Source organism: Lolium rigidum, chromosome 6 (assembly GCF_022539505.1).
Source record: "Lolium rigidum isolate FL_2022 chromosome 6, APGP_CSIRO_Lrig_0.1, whole genome shotgun sequence".
In the NCBI taxonomy this organism is placed as follows: domain Eukaryota; kingdom Viridiplantae; phylum Streptophyta; class Magnoliopsida; order Poales; family Poaceae; genus Lolium; species Lolium rigidum.
This window is the reverse complement of record NC_061513.1, coordinates 131,635,556-131,658,370: the sequence shown is the minus strand read 5'-3', so window position 1 is coordinate 131,658,370 and position 22,815 is coordinate 131,635,556.

Genomic DNA, 22,815 nt, shown 5'->3' with positions numbered 1-22,815 from the left:
TTGCAGGAAAAAAATTCCGAGGCGGAACTTCCGAAGATGCCATAGGGCGTGTGCACCAAGGGCATCTTCGACAAGTTCCGCCACGGGAGATTTCCCAACCCTTTCCCCAACATTTGTTAGAGGAGATGGAGTCTTCCACGGGCTTGCAGGGAAATTTTTCCGAGGCGGAACTTCCGAAGATGCCATAGGGCGTGTGCACCAAGGGCATCTTCGACAAGTTCCGCCACGGAGATTTCCCAACCCTTTCCTCCATCCATGGTGATGAAACTCTCCATCCATGTTGGCTTGTTGAGCTGCTTCCCATGGTGTATCGATGCTCCTTTTATAGGCGGAGCGTCCTTATCCTGCCGACAGCTTTAGTACCGGTTGTAGACACGAACCGGTACTAAAGGTTACCCACGCGTCCTTATCCCACCGACAGAGCGTCGTGCGCTACATACTTTATCTCATCGAGCAGGGCGTCCTTATCCTGCCGACAGCTTTAGTACCGGTTGCACCCACCAACCGGTACTAAAGGTTACCCACGCGTCCTTATCCTGCCGACAGCTTTAGTACCGGTTGCACCCACCAACCGGTACTAAAGGTTACCCACGCGTCCTTATCCCACCGACGGGGCGTCGTGCGCTACATACTTTATCTCATCGAGCAGGGCGTCCTTATCCCGCCGACAGCTTTAGTACCGGTTGCACCCACCAACCGGTACTAAAGGTTTGCCTCGATCTGTCTTCCCGCCTATTTTCTTCCCGCGCTTTCCACCGGTTCCCGCCTCTGTCTTCCCGCCATTTTTTCACTATATATATGTAGGCTTGGCCACCATTTACATATCACATCTAGACTCATATCTCGCAAACCTCATCATTCTCTCCCATGGCTTCCATCGCATCTCTAACCCCCGGGAGGCGGAGGCGCTTTGCGCCTCGAACTACCCCTGCCCGCCGGGCTACCGCGTCCCGACCGGCTGGTTGCTAAGCGTCGGAGGCGTACCGGTCCCTCCGGTCCCTCTAGGTGTGGCGCGCGAGATGGCCATCACGAACCACTACTACTTCGAGCTCACGCCGAGCAGCGGAGGAATCCCCGGTGGCATCCCGACTACAGCCCGACTTGGGAAAGCTTCTTCATCAATCGGCGTGAGAGGGCGCTTGCCGAGCACGAGGAGGGCGGCCCGCCTCCTCCGAACTTCAACGAGGCCGGCCGTCGGCTGTGGTGGTGCGGCCGGACTCTCCAGGGCGTCATGGCCTACCGTGGCCCCCGCCTGCGCTACCCTCGGTCCCAGCCCACGCGTGCTCACCCGCCGACGTTCGAGTACCGCGACCCCGATGCCGCCGACGATGATGACGGCGACTACGACGACTACGAGTGGCGAGTACTACAGGGCTAGGCAGGAGTATGACTGAATGACTCCCCAGTAGAATTTGGTCATGTATCTTTAATTTTCAGTTAAGCTATGTACTTTTAATTCGAGTTCAATCGTAATAAAATTTCATTCCCGCCCTTTCTTTCCCGCCTTTTTCCGTCGTACGTGGCGGGAAAGTTTCCCGCGCGGACGGCGTCGTGGCAAGAGTAAAGAATAGAAATAGATAATATATAGAAAAGAATTAGAAAATATATAGAAAAGAAATATAAAAAAGGATATAGAAAACAAATAGAAAAGAAAACAAACGGAAATAGAAAAAGAAATAGAAAAGAAATAGAGAAGAAAAGAAACAGAAAATAAAAAGAAAAGAAAAGAAACACAAAAGAAAAGAAAAAAACATAAAAGAAAAGAAAGAAGAAACAGAAAACAAAATAAATAGAAAAGAAATATAAAAGAAAAGAAACACAAAAGAAAGGGGAACGAAAATGAAAAGAAAAGAAATAGAAAATGAAAAGAAATAGAAAATGAAAAGAAAAGAAATAGAAAATGAAAATGAAAAGAAATAGAAAATGAGAAGAAAAGAAAAGAAACACAAAATAAAAGGAAAAAGAAACAGAAAAGAAAGAAGAAAATAGTAAAAGAAAAAAGAAACAGCAAAAGAAAAGAAAACAGTAAAAGAAAAAAGAAAACAAAAAAAAACCCTTTAGTACCGGTTGGTACCACCAACCGGTACGAAAGGTCTTTCGTACCGGTTGGTGGTACCAACCGGTACTAAAGGCCCATCCCCCTGTTTTAGACTTAGCCGGCGACCGAAAATCCCCAAATCCTCTTCTTTCTCCCCCGCGCGACAGCAGAGCCCCGACGCCGCCGACGACGCCGACGCACCCACGCCGCCGACGCACCCACGCCGCCGCCGACGAAGCCGCCGCCGCAGACGCAGCCGCCACCGCCGACGCAGCCGCCGCCGCCCGCAGGTACCTCCCCGGCCCTCTCCTCCTTTTTTCCGCCACCCCTCATCGCCGCCCGCAAGGTGTTCGACGGCGAGGTGCGCGTGCGAGAGGCGGCCAGGCACACCGCGCAGTCGGTGGCGGCGAGGTCGCCGAGGCACTGCACGGTCCCGGTACGCGCGCGACACCCCCTGCACGGTCCCGTGGATGAACACGACATCCGCGCAGCCGCCATTCCCCGACCCGGAGCACATCCTCGTCGACATGTGCCGTGGAGCCATCAACGGCGCTTGGTTTGGCGCCGCCTTTTCCTTCCTCAAGGGACTCTGCCGCTCGCCCAGCGGCCACCGCCTGGCCGGCGGGGTGCAGGAGGTGGCCACGAGCACGCCGCGCATCGCCCGCTGGGCGGCCAAGTCCGGCGTCCAGGAGGCCATCAGAGGCGCCATGGCCGACGCCCGCGCGCCGCGTTGCGCCGTTCTCGCCGTTGCCGTTGGCCGCATAGGGGTTCCTCCTGTACGGAGGCGGAGGAGGAGCCCTGTACACGCCGCGCTGGTCCGGGCCGGACCTCCTCGTGGTGCGCGTTGCCGCCGGCCAGCTCCGAGGCGTGCCTCCTGTGCATCGGGTGCTGCGAGCCGTTGGACACGCCGTCCTGGAACGCGGCCGCCTCGCCGGACGCCGGGCGCCGTGAACCGTCCGTCTGGCCCGCGGTGACGCCCGCCGTGGAGGCAGCCCTGCCGTAGGGAGGCCGGCGCAGCTGCGGAATCCGGACGAGGTCCTCAACCACGTCGTCGTCGTCTTCTGGGGCTTCCCTGACGGCCGCGTTTCTTGCTGGGTTGCTTCTGATGACGAGCATGAGCAGGACGATGACGACGGTGTTGGCGGGGCGGCAGAGTTGGTTGCGGAGGCGCTGCATGACTGACGAGAACGAAGCGCACATGCGCGCGCTCGCGTGTTTGTTGCAGGGTTCTTGCCGGGATGTTGGTGGGGATCTCATACGAGTGTCGCGGTAGGCGGTGATGATGGCGTCACGGCGCGTGATGGCGTCGCGGTAGGCGGTGTTCTCGTTCTTAGTTTGCTACATTTTTAGCAGGAATCGACATTATCTTAAGCCCCTTAATTAATTTCAAGTCATTGTTCAAGATTTCTTGTTCTTATGCTAGATGGCTATTCAAATAACTAGAATGGAAAATGGGCAAATCGCAAACGATTAGCAATATGATGCCATTGCATTATCACTAGGTGTTCCGGCACTCTATGGTTTCGCTATTAATCGGTTTACATAGAGAGAAGAGCGAGAGGACGAGCGCCGAGTGTTAGGGTTAGGGTCCGTAGCGGTGCCGAGTCTGTGGTGGTGCCGCCGCGACATAGAGAGAAGAGCGAGAGGACGAGCGCCGAGTGTTAGGGTTAGGGTCGCAGTAGCGGTGCCGAGTCCGTGGCGGTGCCGCCGCGACATAGAGAGAAGAGCGAGAGGAGGAGGGGAACACCGTGTCCGTGGCCGTGGCGGTCCGTTAGGGTTTTTTGCTTTCTTCATTTCAATTGTTATCCATCTAGCAATCTGTTATATGATCATTACATGATGAATGAAATACAATTGCTTTCTTAATTTTGCAGTGACATTGAGGTATGGAGGACGGCACCTTCGTCCGAGATGAGGAGGGGGAAGAAGCGGTGCAGCGATTGATCTATGAGAGTGCCCGTGGTCCGGAACCCGACGATGGAGATGACAACGAGTACGCCGACTTTCTGAATGATTTTGGCGAGGGACTTGAGTCTGAACAAGTTAGAAAAGACAATGAAGTGTCCATCACAAACTCCGGCGAGGTGTATATCTATGTATCAATTAGTCCGTGTTCATCCCTAGATGCATTCATTTATTTGTATTGCACTTATTAACGAATAATTTTTTCTTTTAGCCTTCCGGATCATCGAGCAAGTCTGTTAGAACAAAACGAGGCCCGACGCGGGTGCTAAAGGGCGAGGGCAGAGTTAGCCCTCACGGCATTCAAGGCTAATGGTGAACCGAGTGGAGCCCAAGGAGTTTTGCCGCAAATTTACAAGTCAATCCGGAGTTATTGTTAGGGACCATGTACCGATCAGCATTCAAGAGTGGCATAAGCCGAAGAACCCGGAGAGTGGTGCTACTTATGTCAACGACGAGCATGAAAAAATTTCTTTGGGAAACGCTATCGACAAAGTTCAGCCTACCGGAAGACATGACGGAAGGCCAGAAGGATAAAGTCAAGGAATGGACATGGAAGAAGATGGCCATACAATTCCAGAGCTTCAAGAAAAATTTATGGGACAAATATAAGAATGAAGATCCAGTATTCGATGATAATCTAGTGAAGATAAAAGATCACTGGGCCGCATTTAAGGAGTATAAGAATGAAGATCCAGTATTCCAGGAGTACTGTGTGAACGTTGACTTCGCCGAACTCTTTCAGTTATACAATCTCCGGGCCCTCGACAAATCAATCATCAGTTGCTATTGTCTGTAAGTGATTTATTTATTTAATTTGAGAAGTCGTTCATTGTCTGCAGATTATAATCTTTTGTGCGCTATATTATGCAGATCGAAGATGCTCGAATGCAAAAGGGACGATATCACAGACATTGGGTTCATTGACCCGAACACAATGCATGTCAAAACCATAGATGATCCCCTCTATAACAAGGATACACCGCAGACTTTGCTAAGGTTTTTGAAGCGACAACGTGACAAAAAGCTAATACTTTGGCCTTACAACTTCGAGTGAGTCTTACTGTCTTATAACACATTATATTTTGCTCACCGTATGTCAAAATTTTAACTAATGACTACATATTGAAACGTGCGTAGGTTTCACTTTATTCTTCTCGTCATCAATTTGGAAATTGGAGAAGTTGAAGTCTTGGACTCACTAACCAAAGAAAAGGATCTATACGTGTCTTGTTTTTTAATGCTCGGAAGGTAATTTGAATTCTTATCGGTTTGTTTCGTTAATTTCCTGCTTTGAACTAATTGATGACTCTTTTATGCATTTTCTTTTGTCGAGCAGCGTATGGCAAACTTTCATCAAGGAAGATACGTCCCGTGAATGGCCACCGAAGCTGCGATGGCGTGCGAAAGTAAGTAGTACTACCTAGGTCCACACACCTTTCAATTATCATACTTGACTATTGTTTGATTGAATTATATTCTTGTAAAGAAATGCCCGCAACAACCTCCGGGGACCGATCTCTGTGGATTCTTCGTTTGCGAGTTCATCCGCAGAATTGTCAACGAGAGAACGAATAATGAGAGAAATAAAGAGGTACAAAAACAATCTTCACAAATTTGTTTTGTTATCATAAGTTGTGCCGAGTTTCAGTAATAGTTGTTTCATGTATTCATTTGTATCTTATTCTTTTATAGTTGGCAAGAAAGCGGAACAAGCTCTCAATCGATGACCGCTTCATAGCAATAGGCGAGGAATTGGCGGGATTTTTCCTTCGGGACGTCATACCACCACTCGCGAGAGCACCACAATGAATGAAGATGTACATGTTACATATATCGTTGACTCGAAGAGTACCACTATGCTACATGTAATAGACATATATAGAGTACGCCTCGGAGAGCACCACTATGCATGAAGATCGATCTTCATGCATAGTGCTACTTAATTTGCGATCTCATGCAATAACATGTGTGTTATATTATATGCACCAACTTGCTATGCATCATCTTGATCTTCATGTACTACCTAAACCCAAACGCGTTTACGGTGCATCGACGCGATATGAATCAAACCGATATCCCTAAACCTCTCCAAAACCCTAAAAAGCCAATTCTCTGCCGCGGCGAAGATTTGGGAAAATTCCCTGCCGCGGGGGAACCTTTGGTACCGGTTCGTATTACCAACCGGTACCAAAGATCCTCAGCCACTGAGCTCTCCTGGTGGCCCACGTGGAGGCCCGTTTTATACCGGTTCGTAAGCAACCGGTACGAAAGGGGGGGGGCTTTAGTGCCGAATAATTTGTACCGGTTGCAAAACCGGTACGAATGGCCCTCTGGAACCGGTATAGATGACCGTTTTTCTACTAGTGAGGTGGAAAGTTTAGTCCCACATGGAAAGTTGGGAGGAAGTTAGACCACCTTATAAGGTGGTTGTTCCATCACTAGTAAGTGAGTGAGAATAGGAGTGCTACACGCGCGCGCTCCTCCTCCTCCTCGCTCGCTTGACTCGACACGTCACGTCACGTCACGTCACGCTCGTGGTGAGTGGATTGAGCCTCGAGCCGAGACTTTCCTTACTTTTTGCAGCTCAGGAAAACGAACAGAGTCCTAGACGGACGCGTCGCAGTTAGTCGGTTCGGGTCGCTCCCGGATCGTGGGCTATCTGTAACCGACTCGAAACGTTCGTGCGACGTGGTTGTGGCCCACGTTGCCTAGGGTTTCCCGAGCCTATATAATCTCTTGCCCGGCTACCGCAGAAATATACTGAATACACGAGTTAGGGTTTCCACCTCTCTCTGCTTGCGCCGTCATTGTAGCCTACTCCATCCCGCTCGCCGACGTGCATCGGCGAACGGGAGAGCAGGTCTCCGGAACCACTTGTCCTTGCGATCATGTACGGGAGAGGGCGAATTAGGTTTTTGGGAAGCGCTCTGCGCGACTGCTCAAACTCTTCATCACGGGTCGCCTTCCGTCCAAGTCGGGCGGTGCTGCCTACCGTCGTCTTCAACTCCGTCTACTTCGACCCGTCGTTCCCGTCGTCAACAACGTTGTCATCAACAACGTTACTGCCGCGACATCATCTGCTACACCTCCACCGCCACCTCCACCAGATCGGTACGTGCGACATATCTCGATCTGTTTAGCGATGGATGCTTTACCGTTTGCGCTGCTGCTACTCATGTTGATTAATGCATCTAGTATGTTCGAGTTTCACATGTTAGTAGTTACTGTCGTCATGCTTAATATTCTGGAATTAATCATGGAAATTGTGCCTAATTATCCAACAATCCAAAAACCTAATTGTAGGCAATTTCCTGAGTTAACAATGGCTGGTTTTGCTGATGCACTGAGGCCGGATAAGTTTACCGGTGTGCACTTTAAGAGGTGGCAGTATAAGGCAATGCTCGGCTTACTCATGCGAAAGTGTTCGAAGTTGCGATGGTTTACCCGAAGGAACTATATCTGACCAAGATCAGAACAAGTTCAAGGAAAACAATAATCTCTTCGTCGGATGTGTTCTAAGTATTCTTGCTGATCGTCACGTGTGATGTGTACATGCACATAACGGATGGTAAAGAGCTCTGGGATGCACTTGAATGCTAAGTTCGGTGCAACCGATGCAGGCAATGAAGCTGTACATCATGGAGAGCTTCCATGACATCGGGATGGTTAACAACCGTTACGTAGTCGAACAAGCTCATGAGATACAGTGCATTGCGAAAGAGCTTGAACTCCTTAAGTGTGCCTTACCTGACAAATTTGTGGCTGGATGCATCATCGCTAAGTTGCCCCCTTCATGGAGGAACTTTGCCACAACTCTCAAACACAAGAGACAGGAGATATCAGTTGAAAATCTGATAGCATCTCTTGATGTTGAGGAGAAAGCTCGGGCTAAGGATAATACTGAGAAAGGAGAGGGTCGGTCTAGCGCCAACATGGTGCGGAAGAAACCCTACAGCAAGAACAAAGGGAATAACAAGCCCTCCTTCAATAAGCCTATGAAGACTACAACCTTCAAGAAGAAGATGATGATAAACAAAGCAGATCTGAGCTGCTTTACCTGTGGAGAGGCTGGCCACTTTTCTAAGGACTGTCCAGAGAGGGCAGACCGCAAGAAAAAGGCGAGGCAAGTCAACACGGTGACCGCTAGCAATGCTGATGGGTACGGTAATGTCTTTACTGTTCTTTCGGTATTTCAATCTCCATGTTGGTGGATTGATACAGGTGCTAATGTTCATGTGTGTGCTGACGTATCCATATTCACTTCTTACCAGGTCGCCCGGGATTCTTCCGTCTTGATGGGGAATGGGTCACATGCTTCTGTTCGTGGTGTTGGCACGGTAGATCTGAAGTTCACTTCGGGGAAGATCGTGCAGTGAGGAACATGCAGCATGTCCCTACTATGAACAAGAATCTCGTTAGCGGCTCCCTTCTATGCGAGAGATGGGTTTAAGGTTGTTTTAGAGTCGAATAAAGTAGTTGTTTCCAAGTTTGGACAATTTATTGGTAAAGGCTATGAGTGCGGAGGCTTGTTCCGCTTTTCGCTTTCTGATTTCAGTAATAAGTCTGTGAACCATATATGTGGCAATGTTAGTGATGATATCAGTGTTTGGCATTTTCGTTTATGTCACATTAATTTTGGTTTAATGTCTCGGCTATCCAGTTTAAGTTTAATTCCGAATTTCACCATTGCCAAAGGTTCTAAGTGACATAGTTGTGTGCAATCAAAGCAACCTCGGAAGCCTCACAAGGCGGCCGAGGAGAGAAACTTGGCACCTCTAGAACTCATACATTCGATCTATGCGAGATGAATGGTGTGTTGACAAAAGGTGGAAAGAGATATTTTATGACATTGATTGATGATGCGACTAGATTTTGCTATATTTATTTGTTGCGAACTAAAGATGAAGCTTTAGACTACTTTAAAATTTATAAGGCCGAAGTTGAAAATCAACTAGAGAGAAAGATCAAGCGTCTTAGGTCGGATCGTGGTGGCGAATATTTTCCTAAAATCTTTGATAAATTCTGTGAGGAACATGGCATTATTCATGAGAGGATGCCTCCCTATTCACCCCAATCAAACGGGGTTGCCGAGAGGAAAAATCGCACGCTGACTGACTTGGTGAATTCCATGTTAGCCACTGCTGGTTTATCAAAGGCATGGTGGGGGGAGGATTTGTTGACTTCATGTCATGTCCTGAATAGAGTTCCTAACAAGAATAAAGATAAAACCCCTTACGAGGAGTGGGCTGGGAGAAAACCATCACTTTCGTATTTGCGCATATGGGGATGTTTGGCGAAAGTCAATATTCCAATTACTAAGAAGCGCAAACTTGGACCAAACACAGTGGATTGTATCTTTCTAGGTTATGCTCCTCGGAGTGTAGGATATAGATTTTTAGTAGTTCAATCCGAGGTACACTGATATGCATGTTGATACTATTATGGAATCTCGTGATGCAACATTTTTTGAGAATATGTTTCCTATGAAAGATATGCATAGCATTGCTAGAATTTCTACTGAGATAATTCCTGAGTCCAGTACATCTAATGAGTATTTTGAACAATCACATGAGAATGTTACTGAGAAGGATGACAATGAAACTCCTAAACGGAGCAAGAGACGAATGATTGAAAAATCCTTTGGTGATGATTTCATTGTGTACCTTGTGGATGATACTCCCACCTCCATTGCAGAGGCATATGCATCTCCAGATGCAGATGACTGGAAAGAAGTTGTCCATAACGAGATGGATTCGATTCTTTCTAATGGAACTTGGGAGCTATCAGAACGACCCCATGGATGCAAGCCTGTGGGCTGCAAATGGGTGTTCAAGAAGAAGCTAAGACCTGATGGTACTATTGAAAAGTACAAGGCGCGGCTTATAGCAAAAGGCTACACACAGAGAGAAGGCGAAGATTACTTCGACACCTATTCACCTGTCGCTAGACTTACCACCATTCGAGTACTACTATCCATGGCTGCCTCCTATGGTCTTATCGTTCATCAAATGGACGTGAAGACAGCTTTCCTTAATGGAGAGTTGGAAGAGGAAATCTATATGGATCAGCCTGATGGGTTTGTAGTAAAAGGTGAAGAAAGAAAGGTGTGCAAGTTGCTGAAATCTTTATATGGCCTGAAACAAGCTCCTAAGCAATGGCATGAGAAGTTTGACAGAACTTTAACTACGTAGGCTTTGTTGTCAATGAGGCTGACAAGTGTGTTTACTATCGCCATGGTGGGGGCGAAGGTGTTATACTATGTTTGTATGTGGATGATATTCTGATCTTTGGTACAAACATGAGAGTAATACACGAGGTCAAGTCTTTCCTGTCAAAGAGCTTTGATATGAAAGATGCAGGAGAAGGCTGATGTGATTACGAACATCAAGCTGATTAAGAATGAGAGTGGGATTACTCTAACGCAATCCCATTATGTTGAGAAGATCTTGAGCCGGTTCGGCTATATTGATAGCAAGTCTTCTCCAACACCTTATGATCCCCAGTGTGACACTACGCAAGAACCGGAGGATTGCCATAGATCAATTGAGATATTCTCAGATCGTTGGCTCACTCATGTACTTAGCGAGCGCGACTAGAACCGACATCTCTTTTGCTGTTAGCAAGTTGAGTAGGTTCATGTCAAACCCGGGTATTGATCATTGGCATGCACTTGATAGGGTCATGCGCTACCTATGTGGTACAATGAGTTATGGGATTCACTATTCAGGGCACCCAGCTGTGCTTGAAGGATATAGTGATTCGAATTGGATCTCAGATGTAGCTGATCTGTACGCCACAAGTGGGTATGTATTTACCTTTGGAGGTGGCGCGAGTATCATGGAGATCTTGCAAGCAAACTATATTGACGAGGTCAACTATTGAAGCGAGAACTTCTCGCTTTAGACACAACCATCTGTTGAATCGGAATGGTTGCGTGAGCTCTTGATGGACTTGCTGTGGTTGAAAAACTCTGTTCCGGCAATCCTTTTGAATTGTGACAATTAAACTGTAATTGTCAAAGTGAACAATTCTAAGGATAACGTGAAGTCATCAAGACACGTCAAGAGACGTTTGAAGTCTGTCAGGAAATTGCGAAACTCCAGAGTAATAGCTGTTACATATATTCAAACAGACAAAAACCTGGCATATTCCTTTACAAAGGGACTATCACGCAATGTGATAGAAAGTGCATCGAGGGAGATGGGTTTGAGACCCGTTGATGTTACACCATAGTGGTAACCCAACCTTTGTGATCGGAGATCCCGTGAATTAGGACCTGGGAAGAACAAACTAGTGGTTTAATTGAGGAGAGTATTATGTAACCCTCTCTATGTGAAAATGCACAACTCTCAATTGCTGTAAGGCAGGTTGGCAACAAGTCTTAATGTGTTTATGTTGGCTATATTAGCAAAGATGCTGTCCTACAGAGCATTTTTGAAATAACACACCTATATGAGTCCGATTGTTAAACGCCGCAATCTATGAGATTTTAGGTGATCTCTAGTAAACTCATGAAGAGACCACGAAGTATGACGCATATGCTTCACCCGCGGGGTAGGCTACTGGCAGCCATGTACTGGTCATGACTTTGAGTGAAACCCTGTTCCCGCAAAACTTGCAATTCAAGGCTTAGTCCATTGTTCAAGTGTGAATGGATGTAGCTTAAGGTTCTAGGTGGAAGTTCAACTTAACAATCTTCGCTAAAACACTGGTATATAAACAAGCAGCGAGTATTGGTAAATCTCTAAATGGGGATTTGAGATCTGGTGGGGGATTGTTGAAATATTGGGCCTACACTTAGTGGCCCATACTAGATTTCAGATTTTCCTATAAATCTCAAAACCCACATAGTGGAAGCCTTGTGAGTTTGAGCCCAAGTTGGTGGCAGCTCACTAGGGAGTGGCAAGAGGTGGGAAGTTTAGTCCCACATGGAAAGTTGGGAGGAAGTTAGACCACCTTATAAGGTGGGTTATTCCACCACTAGTAAGTGAGTGAGAATAGGAGTGCTACACGCGCGCGCTCCTCCTCCTCCTCGTTCGCTCGTCTCGACTCGACTCGACACGACACGACACGTCACGACGCGCGCGCTGCGCTCGTGGTGAGTGGATTGAGCCTCGAGCCGAGACTTTCCTTACTTTTTGCAGCTCAGGAAAACGAACAGAGTCCTAGACGGACGCGTCGCGGTTAGTCGGTTCGGGTCGCTCCCGGATCGTGGGCTATACGTAACCGACTCGAAACGTTCGTGCGACGTGGTCGTGGCCCACGTTGCCTAGGGTTTCCCGAGCCTATATAATCTCTTGCCCGGCTACCGCAGAAATATACTGAATACACAAGTTAGGGTTTCCACCTCTCTCTGCTTGCGCCGCCATTGTAGCCTACTCCATCCCGCTCGCCGACGTGCATCGGCGAACGGGAGAGCAGGTCTCCGGAACCACTCGTCCTTGCGATCCTGTACGGGAGAGGGCGAATTAGGTTTTTGGAAGCGCTGCTGCGCGACCTGCTCAAACTCTTCATCACGGGTCGCCTTCCGTCCAAGTCGGGCGGTGCTGCCTACCGTCGTCTTCAACTCCGTCTACTTCGACCCGTCGTTCCCGTCGTCAACAACGTTGTCATCAACAACGTTACTGCCGCGACATCATCTGCTACACCTCCACCGCCACCTCCACCAGATCGGTACGTGCGACATATCTCGATCTGTTTAGCGATGGATGCTTTACCGTTTGCGCTGCTGCTACTCATGTTGAATACTGCATCTAGTATGTTCGAGTTTCACATGTTAGTAGTTACTGTCGTCATGCTTAATATTCTGGAATTAATCATGGAAATTGTGGAGTTTTCAATAAAAGAATTGTTTTCATTAGATTATATTAGGAGTTTGGTAGCCGTCTTTTTGTTGATTTCCCCTCTATGGAGATGACATCGTCTGCAATAAGTGATCTTCGGCCTTTCATTCAGCGACGAGATCTTCTTCCCGGCGTCAATGTTGGTGTTGAACGATTACAATTTTTTAGGTATGGGCCTTCAGATCTTGCTTCGTCGGATCGATTTTACATCTTTTGTCGTTGTTGACGTGAGGAGGATTACCCTCGCAGTTTTTGTCCCGGCTGCTACGTCCCCGACAATGGTGATTCGTACTCTCGGCTCTCCATTGACAACGACAAAGCTAATCGATTGTTATTATTCCCTGACATACTAGGTGTTGGTACGCCGATGTTGAATGACTGCTTTAATAATTGGCATTGCGACTCAAAAATTATGGGAGAACTTTTGTCGGTATTTACAGGTCTATGATTCGTTATCTATCTTTGGCTGTCTTCAGAAGAGTACAAGATTTTGTTCTGGAAGAAGAAAGAATTTGAAGATCTTGAAGATTTATTACTATCTTTTAGACTTTATTTTGTAATCATTGGAATCAGTTCATGTATCTCTACCGTGTACTATTTATTACTATAAATAAATATGGTATTGATTGTCAAAAAAAAGTTGACATGCAAACACAAATTGAGAGTGGAAACTAGCTAGGACATCTATAACAAACAACTTGAACTTGTATACTATACTAGACACTGAGAGCATCTCCAGCAGCGTCCCCCAAAGCGTCCCCCAAACCGCGCCGGATTGAGCGTTTGGGGGACGTGTTTCGTTCGTGCCGCCTTTGGGGGACGTCGCTCCCCAGTCGCGTCCCCCAAACAAAATTTCGAAAATTTTAAACTTAACGAGATTCGACTAGATTCGTCCAAACTTACATAGATTCGAATGAAATTTGACTAAATTTAAACTAAACCTAATCTAGAACCACTTGCGGCGGCCGGAGGCGTCGTAGTACTGCTGGAAGTTGTACATGTCGTCGGTGACGATCTCACGCTTGACGCGCTCGCCGACGAGGCTCGTCGACGGGCTCGTCCTTCACCGCGCCGCTTGGTCCTGCCTCGCCGTCGTCGGTGAGGTCCACCGGCGGCTTGCCGGAGTCGCGGATGGACAAGGCGATCGCCGCGTCGAGGTCGCCCCTCCGAGGCGTCCTTGTCGTTCATGGACGCCAAGAACGCCGCCCGCGGACCTGGGCTGTCCTCGGGGTCGTCGCTGCTGGCGATGAGCCGCTGCTGCCGCTCATACTCCGCCGGCAGCGCCGCCCGCGGCGCTTCCTCCGGCTCCTCCTTCACCTCCGGCTTCGGGATGAGGAGGGCGCCGCCGCGCCTCCCTTGCTGCCGCCGGCTGCCGCTGCCGCCACGCCTCGTGTTGACGGGCGTCGCAGGCTCCTCCTTCACCTCCCGTTTGGGAACGGTGTACGGAGCCGACCGGTAAGATGAGGACGACGTCGATCGCGCCGGTCCTGAGGAAGAAGAGTGCGAGGAGGACGAGTACGTCGTCCTCCTCGGCTGCCATTGAGGAGACGGCGGCGGCGACGACGGCATCTCCAGCCTTGGAGCGCCGTTGCGGATGCCGCGGATGGCGTTGTCGAGGGTGCGCCCCGGAACGCCCCAGAACAGGGCGCGGCCGTCCTTGTTCCAGCTGTTGGGGCCGCCGACGAGGTTCTCGGTGCTGTGCATCTCGACGTCGTACTTGGCCTTGAAGTACGTGGCCTACCAGGCGTCGTTGCCCTTGGCCGCCCATGTCGGATCTGCCCGCTCCTCGGCGGTGAGTTGAGCCCGCCGGGCCTTGATGGCGTCCCTCCATTGATCCGTGTCCGGCTTCGGCGGCGGCGGGATGCCAATGCCGTTCACGGCCATCTTCCAGCCGCCGCTGCTTGGCAGCCGCATGTCCGGCGGGACTGGATACCGGGCGTGGTACAACGCCCACGCCTGCGCCACGGTGAGGCTGCCGCGGCCGAAGCCGTTCGCCGCAGCGATCTTGCGGGAGGACGAGGTCGACATTTTTTGGAGCGGCGAGGAGAAGATCTGAGAGGCGGCGGCGACGATAAGGATTGTGATGAGCGGCGAGAACTGCAGGGCGTCTTAAAACAGCGGCGGCAGCGGGTGTTTGCACGCAATAACTCCGGCGCGGACGGCCACGCGGCCATGCACGACGAGACGCGTCCCTGCGTCGCCTGGGAAAACAGGGACGCCATTAACGTCGCTTGACCAAAGGTAGGCGACGGGGTTTTAGCCTTCCGTGCCGCTGACGGGTCGGCCCCGCCACTCCCCGCCTCGCTTTTCGTTGTGTCCAGCGTGCCCGGTGCGTCCCCTGTGGGACGGGGACGGGCTCGGGGCGCCGGACACCGTATGGGGGTGCGCCGGACAAAAATGGGCTTTGGGGGACGCGGATGGAACGGTTTTTTTGTCCGACGCGCCCCAAATCCCTTTGGGGGACGCGGCTGGAGATGCTCTGATAATTGTAAAATGTGAGAGGGGAATGAGGTAGGCTAACAAAAAGATTATAAACACTCCTAGCGCCAGGCATTGGATTAATTAAGAGCGTTTTTCTTTAGTTATATTATATATGGAAGATAGAATAGAAAGTACAAGCTACAACTCGTTGCAACTAATGAGCGAATCATGAACTCCACACCATAGCTAATTCAAAGATAGACACACACGACAAAACAACTAGTAGAAAGTAAAAGAGTCCGTCCTAAACTGACACACATTGCCATGTCTCAGACCGATGCCAGTCATCTCTGAAGAACAACAGTTTCCACACTGAACTTTTCTTACCCACGAACCATCAACAACCTAAAAGAAAACATCCTAAAAAATGTGGTAAGTGGATGGTGGGACTTGGTCCAAGAAAGACATTATTTTAGACTCACCGCTGACGATGTGCGTTGCATCATCTTGGTCAGCTCCGAGGAAGACACCAACTACTCCGAGGTAGTAATAGCGGTGTTACCATCACATTTATGATATATGCGAACGAGGCTCATTATTCTTTATTGAGTCAAGATTAGAACTATTCTTAGCCGCCGGATAGAGCGCAGTAAGAACGTTGTTGCCATCACCTCTTTATTCGTTCCATGCGATAGCACCATGCTATTATAGGCCAATATTATATGTTAGATACTTCCATACACCGCGATCCCAATTTACCCTGTGACCGGATAGTTATTGTCTCTACTAGATGATACTCCGCGCGTTGTGGCGGGATTGGTGGTAGAAAAGGGTGAATATGATATACCTTGGTCATCGTTAGCAAAATATACAATATTTCATGAGATTCATCAATGAAAAACCTGAAAGAAATATAAGGCGTGTGCACTAAAAGTAGGAATTAGAACAAATCAACAGCTATGGCGGGAGTGCAAATTGGATCATTGCCGATGCAAGGGATTTATGACTTATGAGAGGAGTGAGAAAAAGTACTACACTGCATGTTGAAGTGTTTCTAATACAATATCAGTGCCATATCGTATATAAATGTTTGAGCCAAGTCCTTTGGCCTTGCTAAAAAAATAGGAAATATAATGTCAATATATATTTGAGCATTTCAACATTGAAGTTGATTTACTGCATCAAATAACGACCCCATAATATTTATCCAGTGCATACTTTTCTTCATCAGATATATATGGACATATCAACTGAGCTTGCATTAACAACCTTGTTTTTTGAATCCAATATATGCGAGTCTGTAAAATCTCATCAATAGTGGAGTTAGATATTCAATTTAGAGACCTGATGTGATGCCAAAAATTGCACAACATTAAGTGGTGCTGCCAACATTTATCTATGAACCATGCCAACCCGTAAAAAAAGAATACAAAATGAGTCTCTGCCATACTTTTACCACCACTATCAAACTCTACGACCATAAGTTTCCATGATTAAATAAATTAGTGATACAAATTGACTAAATATTAAATAAATTTTGAAATTCCAGTATAATAATACGTACGATTGTATTGCCAGTAACACGGTATAAATACTTAGATTGCCAAAAAACAGGCTAGACAGTCCCAAAGACAACCATTTGCCACTATGACAACGGAAGCTGATAAGTAAAGTGAATCTTAACGATTATGCGAACCAACTGTACGTAATTGATCAAAGATCTAGGACCGAAGCACTTCTAAATCAATAAAAACAGACAATATAACAACAATTACATGAGGGCATGTTCTAGTCTCGGATGCATATAAGATTTGGATATTTAGTTTTCTACATGACAATCATTCGAGAGAACACACAAAAATATTCCATTCCACTGTAAAATGGTTTGCAGCGTAGTAATATCAATATGACCCACGTGATGTGAAGTTGTGCACCTATTCCTTTGGCTCAGCAAATCTGCTCGCAAATTCACCATGAACATGCGTTAGCCTGCATATTGTGAAAATCAAATCTACAGAGAAGCAGAAGCACCATAAGGTCATGCCAGGGCATGGTGTAGGAAGCATGGATGAGAATCTGTACATGGTTGGAATAGATGTGTAAGATGAAAAAAATCTCGCCAAAACATTCAAAAGAATCACCTGCATTCATATATCTGGATGAGGATAGAACGATAGAAAACAATGGGCAAGTAGGTACTCTTGTGCTCTTTGAAACAGTACTGAACATCTTCACCCTTCTGTAAGACTTGAGCATTGGGATTCTGCATACCACGTAAACATACCCGGACCGAAAGCTGACGAAGTAGGTCAAGGTCAGAATAACCACCCTCGTTGATAGGAAGATCTGCGTATACGTTCTTTGCTAGAGCAGCTGAACTGTCGGGAGAGGGCATGCTGCCGATGAAATTGAGGTAATGAGATGGATCGAAATTTGGAAGAGGAAGCAGAGGGCGGAGTGGGAGATTTGGAGATGTGGAGTGGACGGATTAAGTAGACCACCAGGAAAATTAGAGGTCTTGAATGGTGGAATAGCAATGGTTTGTGGAGATCGTGGGGAAGAGAAAGAGATTGCGCCGTTACAGAGAATTTATGGAGAAGAAGAAAGCTATGTTGCCTTGGTCAGTAGTAACAGAAAATATTATGGGGGAAGTAATGGGCTGCTGTATTAATGGGCTGCATGTGAACCTGATGGTGCCATGGTAGCTCGGAACAAAACTGAATTAGACTCGTGCACTGACCCATGTCAAGGAGGGAATGGCGGAGACGTGGTGGGTTACAATGTTGTATGTACGTGGGGTAAAAACGATGACGTGGCTCGTTGTGAGACTAGTAAAATGGGGCCATCTATTAAGAAAGAGAAGATATGGTGTGGTTAATCCAAATACATCAAATGGAGCCTGGAGCCCGGGCTACATGTAGCCCGGTTTCATTTTTCTTGATTCAAACTTTAAAACTTTAATTTTGAAGCTTCAGAAAATTTCGGAAAAATATGTAGACGTAGAGGATGTTGTAATCTATCAATGTGTAAATTTTTATATTGAAATACATTGTATTTTTCTCTCAGTAAAAATAACAAAATATCACAAAATAACAAAATATCACAAAATAACAAAATCTAGATTTTAGTGTACCGTTCATTACTGTTCACCAATGCTGAAATCAAAATTTGTTATTTTTGATGAGCCCAAAATATAACATATTTGATTCTGAAAATTTACACACTTGTAGAGGACAATATTGTCTACATGACAGTATTTTTTTGATTTTTTTAACATATTTCAAATGAATTTTTCATAGGTTCAAAAAATAGCCTACATGTAGCCCGGGCTACAAAAGACCATTCTCATGGTTAATCACTAATCAGTTCAAAATTGACTAAGCCGCCCTGATCATTTTTTATAAGAAACTTGGCATGTTGAAGTTATGAATGTCATTTCTCCACGGCAATTAAGATCGCCAAACATTCATTTTGTCCATAATGCTTGATGCTTAGGATCGAGAGCTTTACTAAGATAGGCCTGTTGTGAAGTGTATATGTGGATTGCCTAGCCCTTTTCATCAGTTCGGACTTTTGGTTCAAGTGGCTAGTGTATGAAGCTTAACATGGTATCAGAGCCCTAGGTCTCAAGTTCAAATCCTGGCTTTCACATGGTTTTCGTAATTAAGCCTAAAAATTGCGTTGCCCCCCTCTTTAGCCACCGCTGTTTCGGTGTGCTCTTCTTCTTTCACGTGTTGACTTTCTTTTCTCCCGTCACACGCGAGTGGGGGTGTTGTGAAGTGTATATGTGGATTGCCTAGCCCTTTCCATCAGTTCGGACTTTTGGTTCAAGTGGCTAGTGCATGAAGCTTAACAAGGCCAACGGGTGCCCATCTTGTATAAGAACCACCCCAATGCCACGATGCCATACGAGTCGGTCTCAATCACAAATCTCTTCTTCAAATCTGACAAGGCAAAAACCGGGGTCGACACTAAAGCTGCTTTCAAGGCATGAAAATAAGCTTCATTTTTGGGCGTCCACACAAATCAAACACCCCTTTTCAGTTTTCTCTTTGAGTGCCTTAGTGATTATACCACAATTGCACATCAACTTTCTCTATTATCCAGCCATACTAAGTAAGCTACTAAGCTGCTCTGCATATGTGGTGCACTCCAATTAACAATTCGTGCAGACAAGAGTAAATGTGTATCATGGGATGTGCCAACACGAGTTACTGCAGACATGAACCTGGAGCTTGACAGCCCATATTTAGTTGAGGATGTTAAAGGGGCACTATTCCAAATGGCGCCATCTAAAGCTCCAGGTGTCGATGGTTTCATGGCCGGGTTTTCTTAGCGACACTGGGCCTTGTTGAAGGATGACATTGTACTAGATGTCCCAGATTTTCTTAATGGATGTGAATTACCCGTGGGCTTGAACTGAGTGGCCACTCTTCACAAGTCTGGAGAGCCATTATTGAGGGGCGCAATGCCCTGAAAGTTTGTCTTATATGTCGTGACGGTAAATCCACTGACGCCTGAAGTGATAACTGCCTGCCACGGGATAAGAGGTTGTCGCCGGTTGCGCCAGAAAAGGAGGGGGCTCCCAGGTTGGTGAGTGACTACATTGATGTATCTTCAGCGTCATGGAAAACAGAGAAGATATATTAGTTTTTCCTGTCAATGGATGCGGAGGTGATCAAAGGTATTCAACTATGCGCAAGGGTCCAGCATGATTTATGGGAATGGCATTCCGAGAAGACGGGATTCTTCTTAGTTCAATCGGCATACCATGCCCTAGTGAATAAAAAACGTATGATAGAGAATTGGATCAATGAGCGTCCAAGTTCAGCTAATTCAGTCTCAGAGGGAAAATACTGGTCTACACTATGGAAATGTTGTGTTCCAGCTAAGGTGAAGGTTTTCCTCTGGCGGCTAGCACAGTATTCCCTACCTATGGGTGATGTTCGACACTATGGGTGATGTTCGACACCACAGAGGCATGGAACCTTCCCTGGCCTGCTCTGTTTGTGGCATGGAGGATTCATGGCGTCACTCCCTCGTCGAGTGCACCATGTCGAGGTGTATATGGGCTCTTTCTAGTCCAGTGATCGTTGAACATATTAGCTTGTCCACGGAGTCATCGGTACGACAATGGTTGTTCTCCATGTTCGAGCTGATGGACCATGCTGATCTTACGAGAATGATCGTCACTGTAGAGAGGGATGCAACTCACAATATATTGATTGGGTGCATATGGCGTTACATATATAGGCCACGTCCTCGACTATACAAGGAAGGAGGCGGGCCCAATAATTAATACAAAGATATGTATCGCTATGCATAACTACAGAAGATACACATCCGGATATACAAGGATATGTATCTCAACACCCCCCGCAGTCGAAGCGTCGCCTGGTCGAATGCATAGACTGGACCGAAACTCCTCAAATGATGCCGTAGGGAGACCCTTGGTCATGATATCCGCAAATTGTTGGGAGGTGGGCACATGAAGTACTCGAATGTGTCCAAGGGCCACCTGTTCCCGAACAAAGTGGATGTCCAGCTCAATATGCTTTGTGCGGCGATGGTGGACCGGGTTGGCGGAGAGGTAGACGGCGGAGACATTGTCGCAATAGACCACGGTGGCTTTGGAAACAGGACATGAGAGCTCAACGAGGAGTTGCCACAGCCAAGAGACCTCGGCAACTGCGTTAGCAACAGCCCGGTACTCCGCTTCGGCGCTGGAGCGAGAGACCGTGGGTTGTCGCTTAGACGCAGTAGCCAGACGTGGAGCGACGCGTGTCGGGGCATGTCAACACCCGGATTTTTAAGTCCAGATGCCTATTATGCCATTCATCGCAATCCCAGGAATATTGTTTTTGCGAGACATAATAGATTGATATCACAGAACATCCTTCATTACAACATCGTAATTGTCTTACAACAAAGGATCACATGATCCGAGTCTCATTACAATAGTAGATGATCTATTGATCAATTACAAAACACATAGCGGAAGCGAAGTAGCGTAGTAGTAGTCCATCTATTCCACAGGCAACTGTTGACGTCAGGAGTGATCCTAGTTGTCGTAGACGTCCTACTGTCCATCTTCCTCGTACTGCTGTTCCTCTTCATAGTCTGGCCATTTAAATAGCCAGGGACAAAGCCATGAGTACTTTAAAGTACTCGCAAACTAATACTAAGGTAAGTATTATCAACTATGGAAGGGGATGCTAAGCTCTAGTTTTATTTGCATAAAGCTAGTTTTATTTCATAAACACTTTAGTAAACAAAACCTCTTCATTTGCCTAACTTACTCAAGTGGGAACCTTAGTGTCATTCCCACAACTCAGTTGTGATTCAAAGTCAAAGTCACCTTTCAAACTCAAGTCACAAGTCACCATTCATATTTTTGGAAAGGTTCTGATGACGGAACAGTATGGCCTTTCCAACTGTCCATGACCGCGGACGCGGCTATTCGAATAGGTTAAACTCTGCAGAGGTTGTACACTTGTGCCACAACAATTGCAATAGCTCGTCAGGGGTAAGCTGGCCCTGATTTATCGTACGCGATACGCGAACTACCAATCCTAACCTTTCATTTACATACTCTAGTATAGGCACCTCTCCCCATGAGCTTGGCCTCCCGGTGAAGACACGCGGTCAGCCTGGGAACTGCACGGGGCTTGGGCCGGACATTCACCTCATTTCACGTCATTTCACATCACTTCACCAGTACGGAGGCAGCCTCGGCATAACCCCTATGACCCTTGTTTAGAGGGAACCCATACTAAAATACATAAGTTTCCAGCTAAGCCTTACCCAGATTCGGGTATTGTGGGGGTACTTGTAAAATTGGAATAGTATCGCATCCGAACCCAACCATCGGTTTTTGTTAAATTCACCAAGTCATTCACCGATCATATTCACCTTCAAAATCTCTCAATAGAATGACTCATCATTCCAAGGTTTTCAAAGTCATTTCAATTCACAAGTTCCCAACTAGAGTAGTCACTTTTAATATTGAGCACTAGCCACTAGTTATGAGGGGTGCTAAGTATCTTGGAGCTTGCTAGGCTAAGTGTGATTCTCTTGTACTACTCTATAATTCAACCAAGTAAATCATAAATCAAAAAGTAACTTTGATAAATAAAATCAAATAAAGCTTGTAAGGTAAAAACTTGGGATAGGTTCATAAGGTAAAAATGTAATGGTGCCTTGCTCTTGTAGAGCTTTGCACTTTGCAAGAGTATTATCTTGCAAGAATATTAGCTTGCCTTGGTTGGGGAATTGGTCAAAGTGGTCTTCTTCTCCTTGGAAGTAGACCTCCTCCTCCTCTTGATACTCCTTGGTACTAGCATCTAAAATACGAATACGGGGTACACAATCATCATACCAAATTTATTTACTAAACTAGGCACACTCATGAAGCACATAACTTAATCTAGCATCACACACTCATATTAAGTGGGTGGATGGGTTTCTTTCTTATTTAAGAAAAATAATTTCCTCTCATATTAACTTAGGTGTTATTTTTAATTACTTAGCGAAATAATTTCCTCTCAT